We start from the raw sequence: 9,961 nt of genomic DNA, 5'->3' as shown, positions 1-9,961 counted from the left end.
AGGGCTCTGGGAATGTGGCTTCGTGATACGGTGATTGCCTAGCATGCATGAAACCCTGAGTTCAATTCCTCAGTACCACTTAAACAGAAAAACACTGGAAGTGGTGCTGTGCCTCAAGTGGTAGAGTGATTGAATTGAGCAAAAATAATAAATAAATTCAGAAATTATTCCCTAGCGCTGAGTTTAAGCCCCTTGACTAGGAAAAAAATATTAGTTAGTAAATACAAAATAAGGAACCCATACTTGGTATATATAATTGCTCCTGCCATACTGACACCTGACAGTAGTATTCCCTAATTCATGTACGTTACTTATATTAGTATATTGTGTTGAAAAAAAAAGTTTTGTTCATTAGGTCACAGCAATTAATGGCTTGAACGTGCTTAGATGTCAGGTGAAGATTAATTCTGGAAATTCAAAGATTCCAGGTTTGTGAATGGTCACTGCTAATCACAATGAGAAGGGTAGTCTAAATGAGATTTGGAAATATTTTTGGTCATTTATGGCACCAAAACAGCAGAGGCAAATTAACAGTTGTGACAGAAGAGAAGGTATAATTCCAGAGTTAATGAATAAATGACAGTAACTAAGATATACCAGAATTTGTTTTAGAGAACCATTTTTGGTTATTGAACAAATAGTTATCAACTAGTCTTATTTCTCATTACCATTAGCATTCTATATCTCTTAGGCTACTTCTTAATTTCTGTGTAAAAGATGTATCTCCTTCTGTGCTGTTCCTTCATACCTTATCTTCTTTGCTTTCTAAAAATTGTCTTTCTATATTTCTCTATAAACATTTCCTGATACTAAATACACCTACACAGATGGCAGAGGATGCTAATGTAAGGGTCCCATAGCTCATGAGTTGTTAATGATTAATGAAACAACATGGAAAGGAGGACATATTTATTGTTACCTCAAATTTCCTGAAAAGCTGCAATGCCATCATTCGATTCAAATTTCCATTATTTGTGTCCATTATATATTGTCCAATATATATTGTGTCCATATATATATTGTGTTCCATTATATAGTGTCATTCAGTGCACATAAACGCAAATATGTGTTGGGTGCTGGTGGATCACGCCTGGAATCCTAGCTATTCAGGAGACCAGAGGATTGTGGTTGAAAGCCAGCCTGGTCAGGAATGTCTATGAGACCCTTATCTTCAATTAACTGCCAGAAACCCAGAAGTGGTGATATAGCTTAAGCGGTAGAGCTCTCGACTTGAGCTGAAGAGCTGAGGGAGTGCGCCCAGGATCAGAGTTCAAGTCCCACAACCAACAAAAAGTGCAAATATTACCTTAAGTTTCCCCAAAAGTAAAGACAAGATCAATAATCTTCCCAAGCAGAAAAAATAATTTCAAAATGATTCAGTGCACCTCCTATTGCTGAGTTATTTAAGTTATGGCTTCTTTGCTAGACATATTCTCTTCCTTTATAAATTGTCAAATACTAGCTTTACAATAAACTTCATCTAATATTTTTGTTTCAAAAGAGAAGTCCACACAGTTGATGTCACTTAGCTTTCTTACTATCTTAATTCAAACCAAACCAGGCAGGAGAGTGTGTCAAACTCTTATCACAAATTGAACACCAAAAAACCAGAAGTGGAGTTTTGGCTCAAGCAGTAGAGTACTAGCTTTGGGGGCAGGTGGGCAGGAAAGACAACTGTTCAGGGACAGGATCCAGCCTCTGGGTTCAAGACCCAGAACCAGCACCATCTAAACAAACAAGCAAAGAAAAATCCCAGATATTTCTTTGGGACCCTCCTTAAAGTTGTACTGATCAGAGAAGAGGCTTCTTTTGCTGATCATATTGACTGGATCCTGCTTTTTTGGAATTCTTAATGCTCTGAGGAACTCAGGACCAGACCAAAGGAATTGGTAACTGACTCCTGCATCAAGAGAATCATCTCAGGGGTGAAATATCCATCCATAAGACACTTTAAAACCTTCATGTCTTTGTTCCTTTGCAGGAGAACACTTTTAAAACAACGTTATTTCATTTTGTTCTATGCTGGCCTTCAAATGGTACATTATTTCCTTTTGTAATATTCTCAAAACTAGAAGTTTACAGAAAAATTTTATATGAGTAAAAAACACACTCGGAAAAGCCAGGGATAGAGTTTCCTTCAAGGCTTGGGATACTTTTCTTGTACAGTAAAAAGGAAAGCACAAGGTAATTTGGACGTTGTTATTCCTCTATGTTCCACTGCTCTCCTGGGGTCAGTTTCCTCATCCAGTAACAGTTACTTCCAGCAACAATCGATGGTGCTGCTTGAGGTATAATGAATGTTTTCTGGCTTCACTGAAATAACACTAGGACACCTTTGGACCTGAGGTAACACGTGTTTCAGAGACAACTTATTAAAGAGAAAATATGAAATTTATATTGCTTATAAATACATTATACATGAGTACATTGAGTTCAAACTTTGTAAGTTCTCTGTAAATTAAGGCAAATTTTAAATGGGAAGAAGGTTCTCAGAACATTCGTTTTGTGAGTGTACGTGCTGTTCATTATTTCCCAAGTTTACATGTGCTAACAGTAAGGGAAACAATAGCAATAATAGAAGAAAGAAGTTCTGAGTTTAAGTATAAGGGTTCAATACAATATAGAAGACTACAAATAAGACAACATTGAAACAATAAAGCCAAGTCCAGTATGTAGATTTATGGGAGTGATATACAGAAAGCAAGACTCCTACGTGGAACATGGAGTATGAGGCCATTCTCATTCTAAATCATGCTTGCTAATCATGGAACTTTGTAGAAAGTAGAATAGAAGAATAATCCTGTTTCCAAAGCAAGTCAGATATAAGAGCATGGATCGTGTGATGGCCTACAGCCTTGCTTTCACACCTGTGCATATAGGCTGTTTGACCATCGACATTGGGGGTGGCATGATCCGTTTATGGAATATACTGCCCATAAAAACCAACTATGATGTAAACAATGTTTGACAAGGTGTTAAGTCCAAAGTTACAGTGGTAAGGATGATTACTATTTAGCTTTTTTTTTTGGGGGGGGGGGTGTCCAATAGTAAGGCCTGAACTCTGGGCGTGGGCGCTGTCCCTCAGTCCTTCAGCTCAAGGCTAGCCCTCTGCCACTTGAGCCACAGTGCCACTTCTGGCTTTTTTCTTTTTGCTTATGTGGTGCTGAGGAATTGAACCCAGGGCCTCAGGCATGCAAGGCAAGCGCTCTACCAATGAGCCACCTTTCCAGTCCTAGCTATTTAAATAGTTAATTGCTTTTTAAAGTTTATCTGCTTATTTAATATAGGAAATCAAAAGTTAATATTTGTGTTTTTTGGTGAAATTTGAAACTAGGCAAATAAAAGCACTCATTTTCCTCAAATTCAACATTTAAAATTATTAAAACTTTGTTCATATGTTCTAGTTGTCAGAAATTTGAGCCACACATTGTAGCTCATAGTTGTAATGCCAGCTATTAGGTCTTGACTGATACAGAGAGGATTATGATTTGAGGCTAGCCCAGGGAAACATTCACAATATTGGATCTCAATCAATATCTGAACACAATGCATTGTGCTTTATATTTCATCTACTCAGAAAAGGTAGAAAAAAGGATTGTAGACCATGCTGGCCTGGTCATAAACAGAAAACCCTGCCATAGAAATGGATAAAGCAGGGCTGGGAAGGTGGCTCAGTGGTAGAGCGCTTGCCTTGCATGCATGAGGCCCTGTGTTCCATTCCTCAGCACCACATAAGCAGAATAAAAAAAAGCCGGAAGTGGAACTGTGGCTCAAGTGGTAGAGTGCTAGCCTTGAGCTGAAGAGCTGAGGGACAGTGGCCAGGCCCAGAGTTCAGCCCCTCCCCCCAAAAAATAAGTATAAAGCAGAGCTGGGTGCCGGGGGCTCATGCCTGTAATCTTAGCTGCTCAGGACGTGAGATCTGAAGATCACAGTTCAAATCCAGTCTAGGCAGGAAAATCTGTGAGACTATTATTTCCATTAAACCACCAGAAAATCAGAAGTGGCACTGTGGCTCAAACAGTAGAGCACTTGCCTTGAGCTGAAGAGTGCAAGGACAGTCTCCAGGCCCAGAGTTCAAGCCACATGACCAAAAAAAAAAAAAGTCACTAAAGCAAAAAGAGCAGGCATGTGGCTCACCTTTTAGAGGACCTACCTTAAGTGCATGAAGCCCTTAATTTAATTGCTAGTATAGAAAGGAGGAAAGGATGTGAAGAAAAGAAGTAAGGGAGGAATTATGATATAATCAAATACTAGAATGATAAGTATTAAATAAAGGGATTACAGGTATTTTATATGAAAAGATACTGATTATTTACTAAAAGGAAAATTATAAAATGTTGAATTCAGGCTGAAATACATGTACAACTTTTGTTTTTTTTTGTAAAATGATACTTATGTGCTCCTTTAGTTTAAAAGTAGTAAATGAGTTTAAAACAATATGAGTGTTTAGAAATGAATCATTATTTCTTATCACTTTTTCTGCTATATTCACCACTTACAAAATCAAAACAATGTTGGTCACTTTAATTATTAATTCATTAATTTAATCTTTCATCTTTAGTGTATAGTCTATTGTGCACATCATTTAAATGTTTGAATTATTTTTGTTTGTTTGCTTTTTATCCATCATGGATCTTAAACTCTGGCCTGGACACTGTCCCGTATCTCTTCACCTCAAGGCTTGCACTCTACCACTTGAGCAACAGTGCCACTTCTGGCTTTTTCTGCTTATGTGGTACAGAGGAATTGAACCCAAAGGTTCCACATGCAAGGCAAACACTCTAGCACTGAGCCAACTTCCCAGACCTGATTTCTATTTGTCCTTCAGACATGGGACTTGAACACAGGGCATGGATATTGTCCCAGAACTCCTTTGCTCAATGCTAGTACTCTACCATACAAGTTTAAACCACTTAGTGGTTAATTGGAAATAGCAGTCTCATGGGAACTTTTCTGCCCAGGTTGTCTTTAAACCACCATATTCATTTCTCAGCCTCCTGAAAAGGTAGGATTACAGGCATGAGCCACCTGAACCCAGCTGCTCATTTTTAAAAAAAAAATATTATGTTTAGTTCCCCCTCAAATACATACGAAGTGAGATGCAAATTAACTTTAAATACACCACCAATTGAAGATGTTGAGATTACAAGTGATTGCAATTTTTTTTACATATTTTTATATGTGGGGCTTGAACTCAGGGCCTGGGGGCAGTCCTTGATTTTTTGTGCTCAAGGCTATCACTCTACCAGTTTGAGCCAGTGCCCCTTCTGGTTTCTTGCTAACCAGTTTATGAGATAATAGTCTCACAGACTTTCTTACCCAGGTTGTCTTTAAACCTCAATTATCAGATCTCAGCTTCCTGTGGTGCTACGATTACAGGCATGAGCCACTGGCACCATCTTTTTAAAAAAGGGACAACAATTCATAAGCCAGAAGCCTTGACTCATGCCTATAATACTACCTACTCCAGCGGCTGAGACCTGAAGATGATGATTTGAATCTAGTGGTGCCAAAACGTCCCTGTGAATCTTTTATCTCCCATAAACTGTTCAAGAAAATCCAGAAGTGAAGCTTTGTCTCAAGTGGTAGAGTGTACTCTTGAGCAAAAAAGAAGCTCAGGGATAGCACCTAGATCCTGTGATCACACTCCATTTCTTACACACACACACACACACACACACACACACACACACACACACACACATATGAAAAAGAAAATAGAAAATATGAAGAAATCAATGAAAAATTTGAATATTGTAAGGACTTTTGGGTTTAGAGGTATGACTCAGTTGGTAGGACAATAGCTATTGATTGAAACTATCAGGTACCAAGGACATAAAAAAGAATTATCTGCTCTGTATTTTCTTATTCTCATATGTTCTCATTTGGGAACACTTTTCTTCAAAAAAAAATGTTTTAGCGGCTATATAGAGCAGGGTTACCTTTCTGTATGTCAGGTAACTAGTACATTTCCTTCCTTTTACATAATCTCATCTGTTCCCACATTCTCTTCCATACCCTCCCTCCCATCTTGACCCTCGACTTGCATGGTTCACTTTCATCAATGTCCAGTAGAGCCAGAGGGCTCTGCTGCTGCATTTTTTCACCCACTTCCCACTAATTCTGTGCCCTTCCCCCATTTTCCCTGTATATTAGGTGAAGAATACAGACTCATTAGAAAATGAAAAGACAAATTAAGAAAAGTTCCTTTGTTTCCTTATCATTGCAATTCAATATATATATAATATATAATACATATATATATATATATATATATATATATATATATATATAGTATTATGTAGAAAAGGTGCTTGGGTATTATAACTTTGTGATTTTCGCCAAATGCTTCCTCTTCTGTTCTTACTGTAAATGATGTCTAGAATCCTGTTCAGTATATCATATCCCATGGTGTTTTAAACCTCTCTTCCATATATCAGGGGAACAGGTACCATTTGTCAATTTGATGTTGGCTAAACTTTCTTAACATGATTTATTCTAGTGTCATCCATTTCCCTGCAAATGACATTATTTTATCCTTTCTAATGGCTCTGTAAAATTTCATTGTATATAGATGGCATAATTATTGGTTCCATTCATTTATTGTGGGGCATCTGGGTTGTGTACATTTCGTGTCACTGTGAATTGAGCAGCAAGGAACATGGTTGTGCAAATGTCCTTGCCATTTTCTAATTTCTCCACTTCCCCACCAACATTTGTTGTCTAATTCAAGATATTTGGATAAGATGGTATCTCAGAATTACTTTGATTTATATTTTCTTTATGGCCAGGGATGATGAACCTTTCATGATATGTTTCTTTGCCATTCTTACCTCTTCTTATGAGAAGTCTCTCCTTAGCTCCTCTGCCCATTTGGTGATTCGTTTATTAGTTTTGGGAGGGGTAGTTTCTTGAGATCCATGTATACATTGAAAATTAGCCCTTTGTCTGATGTATTGCAGGTAAATATCTTTTCCCAATTTGTTGGCTGTCTTTTTAGTTTAGTGGCTATGTCTCTAGCCTGTGTAGGTTTTTTCCTTTGATGTAGTCCCATTTGTTGGGTTTCTTTCCTATCTGTTATGCCCCTGGGATTCTATTCAGCAAGTTCCTGCCAGTACCTATAAGTATTTTTTTAATTATTATTTTGATGGTAAAACTTTATTTACTTTTATAAATACATCACAAGACAAAATTTTTCAAAAATACTTTCCCCCAAAAAAAATTTTAGGAAAAAAGGAAAGCTCGTAATAGGTAGGCAGACTGTCTTGAGACCTCTTTTTGTTCTTAAGGAGAGCTCTCTGCTGTGTAGGGCAGGACAATCGCCACACACCCAACACTGCCATGGGTTTGGCCTTGGGGAGAGAAAAGCCCAGCCTGGACTGAGTGTCCTCTCCTGATCACAACCATAGTTACACCTTCTAGTAATTAACACTATCTAGGATTATCTAGTATGAATCCTATTATAGTTGGGCTATGCTGTATACAATGTTAACCATTGAGAACATATCTCTCTCTCTCTGCATACATGTGTGAATTATAAAGTATGAGTTGGACTCCAAGTTCAACAAACACAAGGTATTCTCTACATGTTCCCAGTGCCCTATGAGGCTCTCTCAACAAGCTGTTCATCTTTCCTGTTTAGATAACATTAAACACCATTGTTTTGTTAGGTCAAGAATAAAGATGAGGGGTGAAAATAAACTTTTGCCTTTAAACAGTTTATTATCCTCAACCCCAAACTAGGAGTTAAATTAGAAAACATTTTGTTGTTGTTGTTGTTGTCTCCAGAGCGATTACTCCATTACTGGTGAGGCCTGTGAGGTGTGGGGTACACCCCCAGCCTCCCCCATGCCCTGCTGGACCACAGCCAAGGCCACCATGGGCCTTCCACTGGGCTCCATCCTTGAAAAGCTGCCTAATGGAGGGAGGTCAGGAAGATCTGCATTTACAAGTTTCCCAGAATGTACTAGAACTTTTTTGGGTCAGTTTTATAGAACTTTCTTGGTCAGTTATATTCCACCTCAATCTCTCCAGTATTTTCCAAGCAGATCAAGTCACTTGCAGATAATGAAGAAGCTTTGTGGTCCAGGGGTCCATGGCTTGGAATCAAAGATAGTATCAGGAGGCCCAGGGGTCTCGTGTATGGTAGAGATGTCCAGGTGATTTGAGTTTCTGACCTTCCTGTTCTCCATGAAGCCTGAGCAGTGCGGAGGGCAACGAGGAGGTGTCTTCTACAATAGCCACTGAAGTGAGGGAGGCAGAAGGTCAGCTGTTCCAATGGGCAGATGTGGAGAGGTTTCTAGAAGGGGATCAAGTCCGCTGCTTTGGGCAGGAGTATCAGTTATTTTTACAGAAAGCAACAGAGAAATTAATTTTCTTTTCTGACTACTGAAAAGTGGAAAGATGCTCAAGTTTACCATTTAAAGGAACAATAGACATTTCTAAAGTCTCTGTCTAAACTTTGGTTTTCTTTAAAAAAACACACAAAAAACCAGGTCATCACAAAAAGTAATGTAAGTGGAGGCTGTAGGCAGGTACTGTTCTGTCCGTGGCAGTCTTTTGTGTAAAGTAAGGCGTATTGGAGCTCCAATTTAACTGATGCAGTGGGGTTTACTGGCTATGCATGCCGAGGCAGTGCAAGTCGTCCGTGCCCTTGCTGTCGAAGCCTGGGAGGGGCTGACCATACTTGTCCATGCACCAACAGAAGCCCCGCTTTCTGCCTTTGGAGGGGCGACACTGCTTCTTCTTATAAAATCCTTTCTTGTCGCAGTTGGGGATGTGCACACCCCTGGGACTCAGCACATTGGGGAACTTCAGGTGATTCAGGGTGTCTTGCATCTCTCTAAGGAAGGGACCATATTCTATCTCCAGTTTGGACTCCGAGGAGAAGGTCTGGGTGTCCGTGCTCTGGGACTCATAGTCGACTTTGTAGTGCTGGCTGTCCTTTGCGTGACCTTTCTTGATGGTGTCCAGCTTCACGTGAATGGAATGGAACTTGGAGTCAGGCACCCTATGTGTGCTGGGAGGGGCATGGCTCTCCAAGCTCCCCGTGCCTAGGTCCTCCTCTGACTCACTAGCATTTCCTGAGGCAGAGGGCGCCAGCAGCAGCAGGTAGTCGCTCAGCCGGCCAGGACGCTGGCATTGGCGCAGAACCCGCGGCCATCCAGCAGCGCCTGCAGTGGGCGTGGCTCGGTTGGTGGCAGCTGGCAGCTGAGCCCCTAGCTGCAGAGTTCTGTGTAGACACCTCACGGCTGACCCTCCCGCAGAGCACATGTCAGGCAGCTGCAACAGCCTGGCTCGCGCACCAGCTCGGCACACGCAGGCACTGCAGGCAGAGGCTCGCACTGGGCCAGCGCGATCCCATCACAGTGCCCGCATTGCAAGATGGGACCCTCGTCACCGGTGGCCTGAGGAGCAGGGCCAGGGTGGTGAGTAGAGCTGCCCTGAGCGCCAAGCGCCGCCGGAAGCATGGCGCCCATTGCAGGGGCCAACTGGAATAAGCAGTTACTGGGTCAAGGCACGCAGTGTGAGATTGCAGGATCTGGAGCGCAACTACCGGTGCTCGGGGTGCAGCTGCCCAGCTTCCACCTCAGTACCTATAAGTTCTAATGTCACCCTTTTTCTGTCTTATAGTAGTTTGGCTGATTTTAATGTAGTTAATCCATTTTGAGTTGATGTTAGTGCAAGCAGAGATCCACTTCCAGTTTTCTGCCTATTGATGTCCAGTTTTCCCAACACCAATAGTTGAAGAGGCTATGATGTCTGTGTATGTGTGGTGTGTGTGTGTGTGTGTGTGTGTGTGTGTGTGTGTGTGTGTCTGTGTGTCTGTGTGTCTGTGTGTCTGTGTGTCTGTGTGTCTGTGTCTGTGTCTGTGTGTGTGTCGGTCGTGGGGCTTGAACTCTCGGCCTCGGAGCTACCCCTCAGCATTTCATCTCCAGGCTAGTACTTGAACCACAGTTCC

The 9,961-nt window shown here is 40.8% G+C and overlaps 1 pseudogene; it reads right to left on the bottom strand.

The window, feature by feature from the left end:
• Positions 1-8,550: 8,550 nt before the first annotated feature.
• LOC122126545 lies at positions 8,551-9,470 on the bottom strand (annotated as a pseudogene).
• Positions 9,471-9,961: the final 491 nt, after the last annotated feature.

This window comes from Dipodomys spectabilis, unplaced genomic scaffold (assembly GCF_019054845.1).
Source record: "Dipodomys spectabilis isolate Male_0828 unplaced genomic scaffold, ASM1905484v1 ptg000284l, whole genome shotgun sequence".
Classification (NCBI taxonomy): domain Eukaryota; kingdom Metazoa; phylum Chordata; class Mammalia; order Rodentia; family Heteromyidae; genus Dipodomys; species Dipodomys spectabilis.
The sequence above is the reverse complement of the archived record's forward strand: the minus strand, read 5'-3'. Positions and strand labels throughout refer to the sequence as shown.